A 21,192-nucleotide genomic window follows, 5' to 3' on the forward strand; every position below is an offset into this window, starting at 1 on the left:
TTCTGATAGCATGAGATGTGATATCTCAATGCCTCTAATACCAAACCTGAGATCCTACCTCTAACATGAAATGTGATATCCAACTCTTTCCCCTTCCAAACCTGAGAGCCTTCCTATAGCATGAGATGTGATATCCAAGTCCTTCCCATTCCAATCCTGAGACCCTTCCTATAGCTTGAGATGTGATATCCAACTCCTTCCCATTCCAATTCTGAGACCCTTCCTATACTATGAGACTTGATATCTCAATGCTTCTAATACCAAACCTGAGACCCGTAATATAACATGAGATGTGATATCCAAATCCTTCCCCTTCCAAACCTTAGACCCTTCCTTTATCATGAGATGTGATATCCAACTCCTTCCCATTCCAATCCTGAGACCCTTCCGATATTATGAGATGTGATATCTCAAAGCTTCTAATATCAAACTTGAGACCCTCCCTATAGCATGAGATGTGATATCCAAGTCCTTCCCATTCCAATCCTGAGACCCTTCCTATAGCATGAGATGTGATATCTCAATGCTTATACCAAACCTGAGACCCTTCCTATAGCATGAGATGTGATATCCAACTGCTTCCCATTCCAATCCTGAGACCCTTCCTATAGCATGAGATGTGATATCTCTATGCTTCTAATACCAAACCTGAGATCCTTCCTCTAACATGAAATGTGATATCCAACTCCTTCCCTTTCCAAACCTAAGAGCCTATCTATAGCATGAGATGTGATATCCAAGTCCTTCACATTCCAACCCTTAGACCCTTCCTACAGCATGCAATATGATATCTCAATGATTCTAATAACAAACCTGAGACCCGTCCTATAACATGAGATGGGATATCCAACTCCTTCCCATTCCAATCCTGAGACTCTTTCGATAGCAGAGATGTGATATCTCAATGCTTATACCAAACCTGAGACCCTTCCTATAACATGAGATGTGATATCCAAATCCTTCCCGTTCCAAACCTGAGACCCTTCCTTTAGCATGAGATGTGATATCCAGCTCCTTCCCATTCCAATCCTGAGACACTTCCGATAGCATGAGATGTGATATCTCAATGCTTCTAATATCAAAACTGAGACCCTCCCTATAGCATGATATGTGATATCTAAGTCCTTCCCATTCCAATCCTGAGACCCTCCCTATAGCATGAGATGTGATATCCAACTCCTTCCCATTCCAATCCTGAGACCCTTCCTATAGCATGAGATATGATATCTCAATACTTCTAATACCAAACGTGAGATCCTTCCGATAACATGAGATGTGATATCCAAATCCTTCCCCTTCCAAACCTGAGACCCTCCCTTTAGCATGAGATGTGATATCCAACTCCTTCCTATTCCAATCCTGAGACTCTTCTGATAGCATGAGATGTGATATCTCAATGCTTCTAATACCAAACCTGAGATCCTTCCGATAGCATGAGATGTGATATCTCAATGCTTCTAATACCAAACCTGAGATCCTTCCTATAACATGAGATGTGATATCCAAATCCTTCCCCTTCCAAACCTGAGACCCTCCCTTTAGCATGAGATGTGATATCCAACTCCTTCCCATTCCATTCCTGAGACCCTTCTGATAGCATGAGATGTGATATCTCAATGCCTCTAATACCAAACCTGAGATCCTACCTCTAACATGAAATGTGATATCCAACTCTTTCCCCTTCCAAACCTGAGAGCCTTCCTATAGCATGAGATGTGATATCCAAGTCCTTCCCATTCCAATCCTGAGACCCTTCCTATAGCTTGAGATGTGATATCCAACTCCTTCCCATTCCAATTCTGAGACCCTTCCTATACTATGAGACTTGATATCTCAATGCTTCTAATACCAAACCTGAGACCCGTAATATAACACGAGATGTGATATCCAAATCCTTCCCCTTCCAAACCTTAGACCCTTCCTTTATCATGAGATGTGATATCCAACTCCTTCCCATTCCAATCCTGAGACCCTTCCGATATCATGAGATGTGATATCTCAAAGCTTCTAATATCAAACTTGAGACCCTCCCTATAGCATGAGATGTGATATCCAAGTCCTCCCCATTCCAATCCTGAGACCCTTCCTATAGCATGAGATGTGATATCTCAATGCTTCTAATACCAAACCTGAGACCCTTCCTATAACATGAGATGGGAATATCCAACTCCTTCCCATTCCAATCCTGAGACCCTTCCGATAGCAGAGATGTGATATCTCAATGCTTATACCAAACCTGAGATCCTTCCTATAACATGAGATGTGATATCCAACTCCTTCCCATTCCAATCCTGAGACACTTCCTATAGCATGAGATGTGATATCTCACTGCTTATACCAAACCTGAGACCCTTCCCATAGCATGAGATGTGATATCCAACTCCTTCCCATTCCAATCCTCAGACCCTTCCTATAGCATGAGATATGATATCTCAATGCTTCTAATATCAAACTTGAGACCCTACCTATAGCATGAGATGTGATATCCAAGTCCTTCCCATTCCAATCCTGAGACACTTCCTATAGCATGAGATGTGATATCTCAATGCTTCTAATACCAAACCTGAGACTCTTCCTATAACATGAGATGGGATATCCAACTCCTTCCCATTCCAATCCTGAGACCCTTTTGATAGCAGAGATGTGATATCTCAATGTTTATACCAAACCTGAGACCCTTCCTACGGCATGAGATGTCATATTCAACTCCTTCCCATTCCAATCCTGAGACCCTTCCTATAGCATGAGATGTGATATCCAACTCCTTCCCATTCCAATCCTGAGACCCTTCCTATAGCATGAGATGTGATGTCTCAATACTTCTAATACCAAACCTGAGATCCTTCCTATAACATGAGATGTGATATCCAACTCCTTCCATTCCAATCCTGGACCCTTCCTATAGCATGAGATGTGATATCTCAATGCTTATACCAAACCTGAGACCCTTCCTATAGCATGAGATAAGATATCCAACTCCTTCCCATTCCAATCCTGAGACCCTTCCTATAGCCTGAGATGTGATATCTCAATGCCTCTAATACCAAACCTGAGATCCTTCCTCTAACATGTAATGTGATATCCAACTCCTTCACTTTCCAAACCTGAGAGCCTATCTATAGCATGAGATGTGATATCCAAGTCCTTCCCATTCCAATCCTTAGACCCTTCCTACAGCATGCAATATGATATCTCAATGATTCTAATAAAAAACCTGAGACCCGTCCTATAACATGAGATGGGATATCCAACTCCTTCCCATTCCAATCCTGAGACACTTCCGATAGCAGAGATGTGATATCTCAATGTTTATACCAAACCTGAGACCCTTCCTATAACATGAGATGTGATATCCAACTCCTTCCTGTTCCAAACCTGAGACCCTTCCTTTAGCATGAGATGTGATATCCAGCTCCTTCCCATTCCAATCCTGAGACACTTCCGATAGCATGAGATGTGATACTCAATGCTTCTAATATCAAAACTGAGACCCTCCCTATAGCATGATATGTGATATCTAAGTCCTTCCCATTCCAATCCTGAGACCCTTCCTATAGCATGAGATGTGATATCTCAATGCTTCTACCAAACCTGAGACCCTTCCTTTAGCATGAGATGTGATATCCAACTCCTTCCCATTCCAATCCTGAGACCCTTCCTATAGCATGAGAGGTGATATCTCAATACTTCTAATACCAAACCTGAGATCCTTCCGATAACATGAGATGTGATATCTCAATACTTCTAATACCAAACCTGAGATCCATCCTATAACATGAGATGTGATATCCAAATCCTTCCCCTTCCAAACCTGAGACCCGCCCTTTAGCATGAGATGTGATATCCAACTCCTTCCCATTCCAATCCTGAGACCCTTCTGATAGCATAAGATATGATATCTCAATGCTTCTATACCAAACCTGAGATCCTTCCGATAGCATGAGATGTGATATCTCAATACTTCTAATACCAAACCTGAGATCCTTCCTATAACATGAGATGTGATATCCAAATCCTTATCTTCCAAACCTGAGACCCTCCCTTTAGCATGAGATGTGATATCCAACTCCTTCCCATTCCAATCCTGAGACTCTTCTGATAGCATAAGATATGATATCTCAATGCTTCTATACCAAACCTGAGATCCTTCTGATAGCATGAGATGTGATATCTCAATACTTCTAATACCAAACCTGAGATCCTACCTCTAACATGAAATGTGATATCCAACTCTTTCCCCTTGCAAACCTGAGAGCCTTCCTATAGCATGAGATGTGATATCCAAGTCCTTCCCATTCCAATCCTGAGACCCTTCCTATAACATGAGATGTGATACCCAACTCCTTCCCATTCCAACCTGAGACCCTTCCTATAGCATGAGATGGGATATCCAACTCCTTCCAAATCCAATCCCGATACCCTTCCGATAGCATGAGATCTGATATCCCAATGCTTCTACCAAACCTGAGACCCATACTATGGCATGAGATGTGATATCAAACTCCTTCCCATTCTTATCCTGAGACCCTTCCTATAGCTTGAGATGTGATATCCAACTCCTTCCCATTCCAATTCTGAGACCCTTCCTATACCATGAGACTTGATATCTCAATGCTTCTAATACCAAACCTGAGACCCGTCCTATAACATGAGATGTGATATCCAAATGCTTCCCCTTCCAAACCTTAGACCCTTCCTTTATCATGAGATGTGATAGCCAACTCCTTCCCATTCCAATCTTGAGACCCTTCCGATATCATGAAATGTGATATCTCAATGCTTCTAATATCAAACTTGAGACCCTCCCTATAACATGAGATGGGAATATCCAACTCCTTCCCATTCCAATCCTGAGACCCTTCCGATAGCAGAGATGTGATATCTCAATGCTTATACCAAACCTGAGATCCTTCCTATAACATGAGATGTGATATCCAACTCCTTCCCATTCCAATCCTGAGACACTTCCTATAGCATGAGATGTGATATCTCACTGCTTATACCAAACCTGAGACCCTTCCTATAGCATGAGATGTGATATCCAACTCCTTCCCATTCCAATCCTGAGACCCTTCCGATAGCAGAGATGTGATATCTCAATGCTTATACCAAACCTGAGATCCTTCCTATAACATGAGATGTGATATCCAACTCCTTCCCATTCCAATCCTGAGACACTTCCTATAGCATGAGATGTGATATCTCACTGCTTATACCAAACCTGAGACCCTTCCTATAGCATGAGATGTGATATCCAACTCCTTCCCATTCCAATCCTGAGACCCTTCCTATAGCATGAGATGGGATATCCAACTCCTTCCAAATCCAATCCCGATACCCTTCCGATAGCATGAGATCTGATATCCCAATGCTTCTACCAAACCTGAGACCCATACTATGGCATGAGATGTGATATCAAACTCCTTCCCATTCTTATCCTGAGACCCTTCCTATAGCTTGAGATGTGATATCCAACTCCTTCCCATTCCAATTCTGAGACCCTTCCTATACCATGAGACTTGATATCTCAATGCTTCTAATACCAAACCTGAGACCCGTCCTATAACATGAGATGTGATATCCAAATGCTTCCCCTTCCAAACCTTAGACCCTTCCTTTATCATGAGATGTGATAGCCAACTCCTTCCCATTCCAATCTTGAGACCCTTCCGATATCATGAAATGTGATATCTCAATGCTTCTAATATCAAACTTGAGACCCTCCCTATAACATGAGATGGGAATATCCAACTCCTTCCCATTCCAATCCTGAGACCCTTCCGATAGCAGAGATGTGATATCTCAATGCTTATACCAAACCTGAGATCCTTCCTATAACATGAGATGTGATATCCAACTCCTTCCCATTCCAATCCTGAGACACTTCCTATAGCATGAGATGTGATATCTCACTGCTTATACCAAACCTGAGACCCTTCCTATAGCATGAGATGTGATATCCAACTCCTTCCCATTCCAATCCTGAGACCCTTCCGATAGCAGAGATGTGATATCTCAATGCTTATACCAAACCTGAGATCCTTCCTATAACATGAGATGTGATATCCAACTCCTTCCCATTCCAATCCTGAGACACTTCCTATAGCATGAGATGTGATATCTCACTGCTTATACCAAACCTGAGACCCTTCCTATAGCATGAGATGTGATATCCAACTCCTTCCCATTCCAATCCTGAGACACTTCCTATAGCATGAGATGTGATATCCAACTGCTTCCCATTCCAAACCTAAGAGCCTATCTATAGCATGAGATGTGATATCCAAGTCCTTCACATTCCAACCCTTAGACCCTTCCTACAGCATGCAATATGATATCTCAATGATTCTAATAACAAACCTGAGACCCGTCCTATAACATGAGATGGGATATTCAACTCCTTCCCATTCCAATCCTGAGACTCTTCCGATAGCAGAGATGTGATATCTCAATGCTTATACCAAACCTGAGACCCTTCCTATAACATGAGATGTGATATCCAAATCCTTCCCGTTCCAAACCTGAGACCCTTCCTTTAGCATGAGATGTGATATCCAGCTCCTTCCCATTCCAATCCTGAGACACTTCCGATAGCATGAGATGTGATATCTCAATGCTTCTAATATCAAAACTGAGACCCTCCCTATAGCATGATATGTGATATCTAAGTCCTTCCCATTCCAATCCTGAGACCCTCCCTATAGCATGAGATGTGATATCCAACTCCTTCCCATTCCAATCCTGAGACCCTTCCTATAGCATGAGATATGATATCTCAATACTTCTAATACCAAACGTGAGATCCTTCCGATAACATGAGATGTGATATCCAAATCCTTCCCCTTCCAAACCTGAGACCCTCCCTTTAGCATGAGATGTGATATCCAACTCCTTCCTATTCCAATCCTGAGACTCTTCTGATAGCATGAGATGTGATATCTCAATGCTTCTAATACCAAACCTGAGATCCTTCCGATAGCATGAGATGTGATATCTCAATGCTTCTAATACCAAACCTGAGATCCTTCCTATAACATGAGATGTGATATCCAAATCCTTCCCCTTCCAAACCTGAGACCCTCCCTTTAGCATGAGATGTGATATCCAACTCCTTCCCATTCCATTCCTGAGACCCTTCTGATAGCATGAGATGTGATATCTCAATGCCTCTAATACCAAACCTGAGATCCTACCTCTAACATGAAATGTGATATCCAACTCTTTCCCCTTCCAAACCTGAGAGCCTTCCTATAGCATGAGATGTGATATCCAAGTCCTTCCCATTCCAATCCTGAGACCCTTCCTATAGCTTGAGATGTGATATCCAACTCCTTCCCATTCCAATTCTGAGACCCTTCCTATACTATGAGACTTGATATCTCAATGCTTCTAATACCAAACCTGAGACCCGTAATATAACATGAGATGTGATATCCAAATCCTTCCCCTTCCAAACCTTAGACCCTTCCTTTATCATGAGATGTGATATCCAACTCCTTCCCATTCCAATCCTGAGACCCTTCCGATATCATGAGATGTGATATCTCAAAGCTTCTAATATCAAACTTGAGACCCTCCCTATAGCATGAGATGTGATATCCAAGTCCTTCCCATTCCAATCCTGAGACCCTTCCTATAGCATGAGATGTGATATCTCAATGCTTCTAATACCAAACCTGAGACCCTTCCTATAACATGAGATGGGAATATCCAACTCCTTCCCATTCTAATCCTGAGACCCTTCCGATAGCAGAGATGTGATATCTCAATGCTTATACCAAACCTGAGATCCTTCCTATAAAATGAGATGTGATATCCAACTCCTTCCCATTCCAATCCTGAGACACTTCCTATAGCATGAGATGTGATATCTCACTGCTTATACCAAACCTGAGACCCTTCCCATAGCATGAGATGTGATATCCAACTCCTTCCCATTCCAATCCTGAGACACTTCCTATAGCATGAGATGTGATATCTCAATGCTTCTAATACCAAACCTGAGACTCTTCCTATAACATGAGATGGGATATCCAACTCCTTCCCATTCCAATCCTGAGACCCTTTTGATAGCAGAAATGTGATATCTCAATGTTTATACCAAACCTGAGACCCTTCCTACGGCATGAGATGTCATATTCAACTCCTTCCCATTCCAATCCTGAGACCCTTCCTATAGCATGAGATGTGATATCCAACTCCTTCCCATTCCAATCCTGAGACCCTTCCTATAGCATGAGATGTGATGTCTCAATGCTTCTAATACCAAACCTGAGATCCTTCCTATAACATGAGATGTGATATCCAACTCCTTCCATTCCAATCCTGGACCCTTCCTATAGCATGAGATGTGATATCTCAATGCTTATACCAAACCTGAGACCCTTCCTATAGCATGGGATGTGATATCCAACTCCTTCCCATTCCAATCCTGAGACCCTTCCTATAGCCTGAGATGTGATATCTCAATGCCTCTAATACCAAACCTGAGATCCTTCCTCTAACATGAAATGTGATATCCAACTCCTTCACTTTCCAAACCTGAGAGCCTATCTATAGCATGAGATGTGATATCCAAGTCCTTCCCATTCCAATCCTGAGACCCTTCCTATAGCCTGAGATGTGATATCTCAATGATTCTAATAAAAAACCTGAGACCCGTCCTATAACATGAGATGGGATATCCAACTCCTTCCCATTCCAATCCTGAGACACTTCCGATAGCAGAGATGTGATATCTCAATGTTTATACCAAACCTGAGACCCTTCCTATAACATGAGATGTGATATCCAACTCCTTCCTGTTCCAAACCTGAGACCCTTCCTTTATCATGAGATGTGATATCCAGCTCCTTCCCATTCCAATCCTGAGACACTTCCGATAGCATGAGATGTGATATCTCAATGCTTCTAATATCAAAACTGAGACCCTCCCTATAGCATGATATGTGATATCTAAGTCCTTCCCATTCCAATCCTGAGACCCTTCCTATAGCATGAGATGTGATATCTCAATGCTTCTACCAAACCTGAGACCCTTCCTTTAGCATGAGATGTGATATCCAACTCCTTCCCATTCAAATCCTGAGACCCTTCCTATAGCATGAGAGGTGATATCTCAATACTTCTAATACCAAACCTGAGATCCTTCCGATAACATGAGATGTGATATCTCAATACTTCTAATACCAAACCTGAGATCCATCCTATAACATGAGATGTGATATCCAAATCCTTCCCCTTCCAAACCTGAGACCCTCCCTTTAGCATGAGATGTGATTTCCAACTCCTTCCCATTCCAATCCTGAGACCCTTCTGATAGCATAAGATATGATATCTCAATGCTTCTATACCAAACCTGAGATCCTTCCGATAGCATGAGATGTGATATCTCAATACTTCTAATACCAAACCTGAGATCCTTCCTATAACATGAGATGTGATATCCAAATCCTTATCTTCCAAACCTGAGACCCTCCCTTTAGCATGATATGTGATATCCAACTCCTTCCCATTCCAATCCTGAGACTCTTCTGATAGCATAAGATATGATATCTCAATGCTTCTATACCAAACCTGAGATCCTTCTGATAGCATGAGATGTGATATCTCAATACTTCTAATACCAAACCTGAGATCCTACCTCTAACATGAAATGTGATATCCAACTCTTTCCCCTTGCAAACCTGAGAGCCTTCCTATAGCATGAGATGTGATATCCAAGTCCTTCCCATTCCAATCCTGAGACCCTTCCTATAGCATGAGATGGGATATCCAACTCCTTCCAAATCCAATCCCGATACCCTTCCGATAGCATGAGATCTGATATCCCAATGCTTCTACCAAACCTAGACCCTTCCTATAGCTTGAGATGTGATATCCAACTCCTTCCCATTCAAATTCTGAGACCCTTCCTATACCATGAGACTTGATATCTCAATGCTTCTAATACCAAACCTGAGACCCGTCCTATAACATGAGATGTGATATCCAAATCCTTCCCCTTCCAAACCTTAGACTCTTCCTTTATCATGAGATGTGATAGCCAACTCCTTCCCATTCCAATCTTGAGACCCTTCCGATATCATGAAATGTGATATCTCAATGCTTCTAATATCAAACTTGAGACCCTCCCTATAACATGAGATGGGAATATCCAACTCCTTCCCATTCCAATCCTGAGACCCTTCTGATAGCAGAGATGTGATATCTCAATGCTTATACCAAACCTGAGATCCTTCCTATAACATCTGATGTGATATCCAACTCCTTCCCATTCCAATCCTGAGACACTTCCTATAGCATGAGATGTGATATCTCACTGCTTATACCAAACCTGAGACCCTTCCTATAGCATGAGATGTGATATCCAAGTCCTTCCCATTCCAATCCTGAGACCCTTCCTATAGCATGAGATGTGATATCTCAATGCTTCTAATATCAAACTTGAGACCCTCCCTATAGCCTGAGATGTGATACCCAAGTCCTTCCCATTCCAATCCTGAGACACTTCCTATAGCATGAGATGTGATATCCAACTGCTTCCCATTCCAATCCTGAGACCCTTCCTATAGCATGAGATGTGATATCTCTATGCTTCTAATACCAAACCTGAGATCCTTCCTCTAACATGAAATGTGATATCCAACTCCTTCCCTTTCCAAACCTAAGAGCCTATCTATAGCATGAGATGTGATATCCAAGTCCTTCACATTCCAACCCTTAGACCCTTCCTACAGCATGCAATATGATATCTCAATGATTCTAATAACAAACCTGAGACCCGTCCTATAACATGAGATGGGATATTCAACTCCTTCCCATTCCAATCCTGAGACTCTTCCGATAGCAGAGATGTGATATCTCAATGCTTATACCAAACCTGAGACCCTTCCTATAACATGAGATGTGATATCCAAATCCTTCCCGTTCCAAACCTGAGACCCTTCCTTTAGCATGAGATGTGATATCCAGCTCCTTCCCATTCCAATCCTGAGACACTTCCGATAGCATGAGATATGACATCTCAATGCTTCTAATATCAAAACTGAGACCCTCCCTATAGCATGATATGTGATATCTAAGTCCTTCCCATTCCAATCCTGAGACCCTCCCTATAGCATGAGATGTGATATCCAACTCCTTCCCATTCCAATCCTGAGACCCTTCCTATAGCATGAGATATGATATCTCAATACTTCTAATACCAAACGTGAGATCCTTCCGATAACATGAGATGTGATATCCAAATCCTTCCCCTTCCAAACCTGAGACCCTCCCTTTAGCATGAGATGTGATATCCAACTCCTTCCTATTCCAATCCTGAGACTCTTCTGATAGCATGAGATGTGATATCTCAATGCTTCTAATACCAAACCTGAGATCCTTCCGATAGCATGAGATGTGATATCCAAATCCTTCCCCTTCCAAACCTGAGACCCTCCCTTTAGCATGAGATGTGATATCCAACTCCTTCCCATTCCATTCCTGAGACCCTTCTGATAGCATGAGATGTGATATCTCAATGCCTCTAATACCAAACCTGAGATCCTACCTCTAACATGAAATGTGATATCCAACTCTTTCCCCTTCCAAACCTGAGAGCCTTCCTATAGCATGAGATGTGATATCCAAGTCCTTCCCATTCCAATCCTGAGACCCTTCCTATAGCTTGAGATGTGATATCCAACTCCTTCCCATTCCAATTCTGAGACCCTTCCTATACTATGAGACTTGATATCTCAATGCTTCTAATACCAAACCTGAGACCCGTAATATAACATGAGATGTGATATCCAAATCCTTCCCCTTCCAAACCTTAGACCCTTCCTTTATCATGAGATGTGATATCCAACTCCTTCCCATTCCAATCCTGAGACCCTTCCGATATCATGAGATGTGATATCTCAAAGCTTCTAATATCAAACTTGAGACCCTCCCTATAGCATGAGATGTGATATCCAAGTCCTTCCCATTCCAATCCTGAGACCCTTCCTATAGCATGAGTTGTGATATCTCAATGCTTCTAATACCAAACCTGAGACCCTTCTTATAACATGAGATGGGAATATCCAACTCCTTCCCATTCCAATCCTGAGACCCTTCCGATAGCAGAGATGTGATATCTCAATGCTTATACCAAACCTGAGATCCTTCCTATAACATGAGATGTGATATCCAACTCCTTCCCATTCCAATCCTGAGACACTTCCTATAGCATGAGATGTGATATCTCACTGCTTATACCAAACCTGAGACCCTTCCCATAGCATGAGATGTGATATCCAACTCCTTCCCATTCCAATCCTCAGACCCTTCCAATAGCATGAGATGTGATATCTCAATGCTTCTAATATCAAACTTGAGACCCTACCTATAGCATGAGATGTGATATCCAAGTCCTTCCCATTCCAATCCTGAGACACTTCCTATAGCATGAGATGTGATATCTCAATGCTTCTAATACCAAACCTGAGACTCTTCCTATAACATGAGATGGGATATCCAACTCCTTCCCATTCCAATCCTGAGACCCTTTTGATAGCAGAGATGTGATATCTCAATGTTTATACCAAACCTGAGACCCTTCCTACGGCATGAGATGTCATATTCAACTCCTTCCCATTCCAATCCTGAGACCCTTCTGATAGCATAAGATATGATATCTCAATGCTTCTATACCAAACCTGAGATCCTTCCGATAGCATGAGATGTGATATCTCAATACTTCTAATACCAAACCTGAGATCCTTCCTATAACATGAGATGTGATATCCAAATCCTTATCTTCCAAACCTGAGACCCTCCCTTTAGCATGAGATGTGATATCCAACTCCTTCCCATTCCAATCCTGAGACTCTTCTGATAGCATAAGATATGATATCTCAATGCTTCTATACCAAACCCGAGATCCTTCTGATAGCATGAGATGTGATATCTCAATACTTCTAATACCAAACCTGAGATCCTACCTCTAACATGAAATGTGATATCCAACTCTTTCCCCTTGCAAACCTGAGAGCCTTCCTATAGCATGAGATGTGATATCCAAGTCCTTCCCATTCCAATCCTGAGACCCTTCCTATAACATGAGATGTGATATCCAACTCCTTCCCATTCCAACCTGAGACCCTTCCTATAGCATGAGATGGGATATCCAACTCCTTCCAAATCCAATCCCGATACCCTTCCGATAGCATGAGATCTGATATCCCAATGCTTCTACCAAACCTGAGACCCATACTATGGCATGAGATGTGATATCAAACTCCTTCCCATTCTAATCCTGAGACCCTTCCTATAGCTTGAGATGTGATATCCAACTCCTTCCCATTCCAATTCTGAGACCCTTCCTATACCATGAGACTTGATATCTCAATGCTTCTAATACCAAACCTGAGACCCGTCCTATAACATGAGATGTGATATCCAAATCCTTCCCCTTCCAAACCTTAGACCCTTCCGATAGCAGAGATGTGATATCTCAATGCTTATACCAAACCTGAGATCCTTCCTATAACATGAGATGTGATATCCAACTCCTTCCCATTCCAATCCTGAGACACTTCCTATAGCATGAGATGTGATATCTCACTGCTTATACCAAACCTGAGACCCTTCCTATAGAATGAGATGTGATATCCAACTCCTTCCCATTCCAATCCTGAGACCCTTCCTATAGCATGAGATGTGATATCTCAATGCTTCTAATATCAAACTTGAGACCCTCCCTATAGCATGAGATGTGATACCCAAGTCCTTCCCATTCCAATCCTGAGACACTTCCTATAGCATGAGATGTGATATCTCAATGCTTCTAATACCAAACCTGAGACTCTTCCTATAACATGAGATGGGATATCCAACTCCTTTCCATTCCAATCCTGAGACCCTTTCGATAACAGAGATGTGATATCTCAATGTTTATACCAAACCTGAGACCCTTCCTACGGCATGAGATGTCATATTCAACTCCTTCCCATTCCAATCCTGAGACCCTTCCTATAGCATGAGATGTGATATCCAACTCCTTCCCATTCCAATCATGAGACCCTTCCTATAGCATGAGATGTGATGTCTCAATGCTTCTAATACCAAACCTGAGATCCTTCCTATAACATGAGATGTGATATCCAACTCCTTCCATTCCAATCCTGGACCCTGCCTATAGCATGAGATGTGATATCTCAATGCTTATACCAAACCTGAGACCCTTCCTATAGCATGAGATGTGATATCCAACTCCTTCCCATTCCAATCCTGAGACCCTTCCTATAGCCTGAGATGTGATATCTCAATGCCTCTAATACCAAACCTGAGATCCTTCCTCTAACATGAAATGTGATATCCAACTCCTTCACTTTCCAAACCTGAGAGCCTATCTATAGCATGAGATGTGATATCCAAGTCCTTCCCATTCCAATCCTTAGACCCTTCCTACAGCATGCAATAGGATATCTCAATGATTCTAATAAAAAACCTGAGACCCGTCCTATAACATGAGATGGGATATTCAACTCCTTCCCATTCCAATCCTGAGACTCTTCCTATAGCATGAGATGTGATATCTCAATGCTTCTAATACCAAACCTGAGATCCTTCCTATAGCATGAGATGTGATATCTCAATGCTTCTAATACCAAACCTGAGACTCTTCCTATAACATGAGATGGGATATCCAACTCCTTCCCATTCCAATCCTGAGACCCTTTTGATAGCAGAGATGTGATATCTCAATGTTTATACCAAACCTGAGACCCTTCCTACGGCATGAGATGTCATATTCAACTCCTTCCCATTCCAATCCTGAGACCCTTCCTATAGCATGAGATGTGATATCCAACTCCTTCCCATTCCAATCCTGAGACCCTTCCTATAGCATGAGATGTGATGTCTCAATGCTTCTAATACCAAACCTGAGATCCTTCCTATAACATGAGATGTGATATCCAACTCCTTCCATTCCTTTCCTGGACCCTTCCTATAGCATGAGATGTGATCTCAATGCTTATACCAAACCTGAGACCCTTCCTATAGCATGAGATTTGATATCCAACTCCTTCCCATTCCAATCCTGAGACCCTTCCTATAGCCTGAGATGTGATATCTGAATGCCTCTAATACCAAACCTGAGATCCTTCCTCTAACATGAAATATGATATCCAACTCCTTCACTTTCCAAACCTGAGAGCCTATCTATAGCATGAGATGTGATATCCAAGTCCTTCCCATTCCAATCCTTAGACCCTTCCTACAGCATGCAATATGATATCTCAATGATTCTAATAAAAAACCTGAGACCCGTCCTATAACATGAGATGGGATATCCAACTCCTTCCCATTCCAATCCTGAGACACTTCCGATAGCAGAGATGTGATATCTCAATGTTTATACCAAACCTGAGACCCTTCCTATAACATGAGATGTGATATCCAACTCCTTCCCGTTCCAAACCTGAGACCCTTCCTTTAGCATGAGATGTGATATCCAGCTCCTTCCCATTCCAATCCTGAGACACTTCCGATAGCATGAGATGTGATATCTCAATGCTTCTAATATCAAAACTGAGACCCTCCCTATAGCATGATATGTGATATCTAAGTCCTTCCCATTCCAATCCTGAGACCCTTCCTATAGCATGAGATGTGATATCTCAATGCTTCTACCAAACCTGAGACCCTTCCTTTAGCATGAGATGTGATATCCAACTCCTTCCCATTCCAATCCTGAGACCCTTCCTATAGCATGAGAGGTGATATCTCAATACTTCTAATACCAAACCTGAGATCCTTCCGATAACATGAGATGTGATATCTCAATACTTCTAATACCAAACCTGAGATCCATCCTATAACATGAGATGTGATATCCAAATCCTTCCCCTTCCAAACCTGAGACCCTCCCTTTAGCATGAGATGTGATATCCAAATCCTTCCCATTCCAATCCTGAGACCCTTCTGATAGCATAAGATATGATATCTCAATGCTTCTATACCAAACCTGAGATCCTTCCGATAGCATGAGATGTGATATCTCAATACTTCTAATACCAAACCTGAGATCCTTCCTATAACATGAGATGTGATATCCAAATCCTTATCTTCCAAACCTGAGACCCTCCCTTTAGCATGAGATGTGATATCCAACTCCTTCCCATTCCAATCCTGAGACTCTTCTGATAGCATAAGATATGATATCTCAATGCTTCTATACCAAACCTGAGATCCTTCTGATAGCATGAGATGTGATATCTCAATACTTCTAATACCAAACCTGAGATCCTACCTCTAACATGAAATGTGATATCCAACTCTTTCCCCTTGCAAACCTGAGAGCCTTCCTATAGCATGAGATGTGATATCCAAGTCCTTCCCATTCCAATCCTGAGACCCTTCCTATAACATGAGATGTGATATCCAACTCCTTCCCATTCCAACCTGAGACCCTTCCTATAGCATGAGATGGGATATCCAACTCCTTCCAAATCCAATCCCGATACCCTTCCGATAGCATGAGATCTGATATCCCAATGCTTCTACCAAACCTGAGACCCATACTATGGCATGAGATGTGATATCAAACTCCTTCCCATTCGAATCCTGAGACCCTTCCTATAGCTTGAGATGTGATATCCAACTCCTTCCCATTCCAATTCCGAGACCCTTCCTATACCATGAGACTTGATATCTCAATGCTTCTAATACCAAACCTGAGACCCGTCCTATAACATGAGATGTGATATCCAAATCCTTCCCCTTCCAAACCTTAGACCCTTCCGATAGCAGACATGTGATATCTCAATGCTTATACCAAACCTGAGATCCTTCCTATAACATGAGATGTGATATCCAACTCCTTCCCATTCCAATCCTGAGACACTTCCTATAGCATGAGATGTGATATCTCACTGCTTATACCAAACCTGAGACCCTTCCTATAGCATGAGATGTGATATCCAACTCCTTCCCATTCCAATCCTGAGACCCTTCCTATAGCATGAGATGTGATATCTCAATGCTTCTAATATCAAACTTGAGACCCTCCCTATAGCATGAGATGTGATACCCAAGTCCTTCCCATTCCAATCCTGAGACACTTCCTATAGCATGAGATGTGATATCTCAATGCTTCTAATACCAAACCTGAGACTCTTCCTATAACATGAGATGGGATATCCAACTCCTTTCCATTCCAATCCTGAGACCCTTTCGATAGCAGAGATGTGATATCTCAATGTTTATACCAAACCTGAGACCCTCCCTACGGCATGAGATGTCATATACAACTCCTTCCCATTCCAATCCTGAGACCCTTCCTATAGCATGAGATGTGATATCTCAAGACCCTTCCTATAGCATGAGATGTGATATCCAACTCCTTCCCATTCCAATCCTGAGACCCTTCCTATAGCCTGAGATGTGATATCTGAATGCCTCTAATACCAAACCTGAGATCCTTCCTCTAACATGAAATGTGATATCCAACTCCTTCACTTTCCAAACCTGAGAGCCTATCTATAGCATGAGATGTGATATCCAAGTCCTTCCCATTCCAATCCTTAGACCCTTCCTACAGCATGCAATATAATATCTCAATGATTTTAATAAAAAACCTGAGACCCGTCCTATAACATGAGATGGGATATCCAACTCCTTCCCATTCCAATCCTGAGACACTTCCGATAGCAGAGATGTGATATCTCAATGTTTATACGAAACCTGAGACCCTTCCTATAACATGAGATGTGATATCCAACTCCTTCCCGTTCCAAACCTGAGACCCTTCCTTTAGCATGAGATGTGATATCCAGCTCCTTCCCATTCCAATCCTGAGACACTTCCGATAGCATGAGATGTGATATCTCAATGCTTCTAATATCAAAACTGAGACCCTCCCTATAGCATATGTGATATCTAAGTCCTTCCCATTCCAATCCTGAGACCCTTCCTATAGCATGAGATGTGATATCCAACTCCTTCCCGTTCCAAACCTGAGACCCTTCCTTTAGCATGAGATGTGATATCCAGCTCCTTCCCATTCCAATCCTGAGACACTTCCGATAGCATGAGATGTGATATCTCAATGCTTCTAATATCAAAACTGAGACCCTCCCTATAGCATATGTGATATCTAAGTCCTTCCCATTCCAATCCTGAGACCCTTCCTATAGCATGAGATGTGATATCTCAATGCTTATCATTGATTCCTGTAGTAAATTGCTTTCCTTTGCAGGCCGACTCCTCTCACGAATGCCTTGTCTGCATGCATTCTCTCCTGGCCATTCTCTCACCGTGGCGATTTGCCTACCCCCTTCCTCTCTCAGTGGATGGACTTCTCCATCCTAGCCTCCTACCACTCAACTCCGCCTACTAGGAGAATTCAACATGAACCTGTATGCTTCCTGACCTGGACTTTTACGAGATCTGCAACTCTTCATGTCGCTGGCCCTACACACTGCAGGGAATACTCAGGATTTTCTGATCTCAGACCTCCCCCTCTGTAACCCTCTCAACAATCCTCTCCCGTGGTGATCAAGTTCTCATCTCCAAAGAAGGCTAACTGCCAGCTGTTCCTCCTCAGAGGAGTTCTCCCTTTCTGTCCCTGCTCCCTGCGCGTTGCAAACATTCGCTTCCCTGCTCTCTGGTTTAGACGCTTTTCCTTCTCAGAGGCCTTCTTCCTTTCTGCCCTTTTCGCGTTGCAAGTACTCGCTTCCCAGCTCTCTGGTTTAGACGCGTGTTCCCTGCCTTCTCTCCTCTTCCCGCTGCCTTCAAATCAAAAAATGAGCTCCAAAAGATACACAGTGCTCAGAATGCTCTATAACACCCATTATTCAACATATAGCCGTAACCCGCTAGACGTATTGAAACGTGCTGTAAACTAGCAAAAACAGCTAGAAAATGTACTTTCCTCGCGTTTTTGTAAATGCTAATTCTGATGGCTTCCCATGTATGTACTGTCCGTGCGTTTGTTGTCGAATCCTGAAGTTTTTAACCACTGTTCTCCCATACAAGGGGGGGGTCAACGTCTACTGCTGTTCACAGGCTGAAGGTATACGGTTGAAATCTTCAAGGCATTATCAGCTTTCCTGACTGTTTTGGAACGTGTATTTGCCATCTGTTAATGCAGTCGCCCTGTGTTCATCGTCCCTTCTACTTTACAGGCTGCACTCCCCTGGTGATCACATTCTCCTCTCCAGAGCAGGCTGACTACCAGCTGCTCCTCCTCATAGGCGTTCATCCTTTCTGTCCCTGCTCCCTGCACCGTTTCGCGTTGCATGTACTCGCTTCCCAGCTCTCTGGTTTAGATGCGTGTTCCCTGCCGTCTCTCCTCTTCCTACAGCCTTCCAATGAGCTCCACAAGATACAGTGTTCAGAATGCTTTATAACACCCATTATTCAACATATAGCTGTAACCCGCTAGACGTATTGAAACGTGCTAAAAACGAGCAGAAACAGCTAGAAAATGTACTTTCCTCGCGTTTTGGTAAATGCGAATTCTGGTGGATTCCCATTTTGTACTCTGTTCGTGCGTTTGTTCAGTCGAATCCTGGTCTTTTGAACCACTCTTCTCCCATACAAGGGAGGGTCAAAATGTGTTGTTCACAGGCTGAATTTATACTGCTGAAATGCTCGCTTGCCTGCTCTCTGGTTTAGACGCGTGTACCCTGCATTTACCAAAACGCGAGGGAAGTACATTTTCTAGCTGTTTTTGCTAGTTTTTAGCACGTTTCAATACGTCTAGCTCGTTACAGCTATATGTTGAATAATGGGTGTTATAAAGCATTCTGAACACTGTATCTTGTGGAGCAAATTGGAAGGCTGTAGCAAGAGGAGAGAAGGCAGGGAACACGCATCTCAACCAGAGAGCTGGGAAGCGAGTACATGCAACGCGAAACGGTGCAGGGAGCAGGGACAGAAAGGATGAACACCTATGAGGAGGAGCAGCTGGTAGTTAGCCTGCATAGGAGAGAAGAATGTGATCACTAGGGGAGTGCAGCCTGTAAACTAGAAGGAACGATGAACAAAGGGCGACTGCATTAACAGATGGCAAATACACGTTCCAAAACAGTCAGGAAAGCTGATAATGCCTTGAAGATTTCAGCCGTATACATTCAGCCTGTGAACAGCAGTAGATGTTGACCCCCCCTCCCTAGTATGGGAGAACAGTGGTTAAAAACTTCAGGATTCGACACAAACGCACGGACACAGTACATACAACATGGGAACCCACCAGAATTCGCATTTACAAAAACGCGAGGGAAGTACATTTTCTAGCTATTTTTGCTAGTTTTTAGCACGTTTCAATACGTCTAGCGGGTTACAGCTATATGTTGAATAATGGGGTTACAAAGCATTCTGAACACTATCTTGTGGTGTGGAGCTCATTGGAAGGCTGTAGGAAGAGGAGAGAAGGCAGGGAACACACATCTAAACCAGAGAGCTGGGAAGCGAGTACATGCAACGCGAAACGGTGCAGGGAGCAGGGACAGAAAGGTGGAACGCCTCTGAGGAGGAGCAGCTGGTAGTTAGCCTGCTCTGGAGAGGAGAATGTGATCACCACGGGAGTGCAGCCTTGAAACAAGAAGGGACGATGAAAACATGCTGACTGGAATAACAGATGGCAAATACTGTTACCCGGGGCTCAAGGGGTTAATGCTCATGAGCCCCCTCCGTTGTAAAGGCGGAGTTTAGAGTGGGCAAGGGAGTTATGGGGCACGTGCGCAGCCAGCGCCAGTTCCTGCTTGGTTGTAGAAGAATAAAGAAGTTCCTCCTATCTCTCCGTGTGTGCGTCCTTCATTGGGCCTAGATCCCTAGGCAACATTTGGCGACGAGGATTTCTCCCGCACACTGGAGTCCTCCTCCTGCAGCAGCCCGCTCGTAGTGGGCAACCCAGCGAACCTCCTCCTCCTGCTCCACCTCCGCTCAACACGGCACTCCTCGCCGGACCTCCTCCACCGAAGCTCCGCGGAAGCGATACCGCCCACGCCTCCGTCCTGTACCCTGCCTGTCGACACCTGGCCGTTGAAGAGGCCTGATTCGGCAAAAGCGGCGGACTCCCTTCGCCGGGCGCCGGGTGCACGTAGGCTCGGCCTAGGCCCGACTACCTCGCCCCACGCGTCGCCTACGCACGTGCGGGCCTCGTCTCCCAGGCGCCATGAGCACCTCCAACCCTGGGTCCAGCCAGGGCTCTCC

Source organism: Ambystoma mexicanum, unplaced genomic scaffold (assembly GCF_040938575.1).
Source record: "Ambystoma mexicanum isolate Mex_15411 unplaced genomic scaffold, UKY_AmexF1_1 Mex_scaf4, whole genome shotgun sequence".
Taxonomy (NCBI): Eukaryota; Metazoa; Chordata; class Amphibia; order Caudata; family Ambystomatidae; genus Ambystoma; species Ambystoma mexicanum.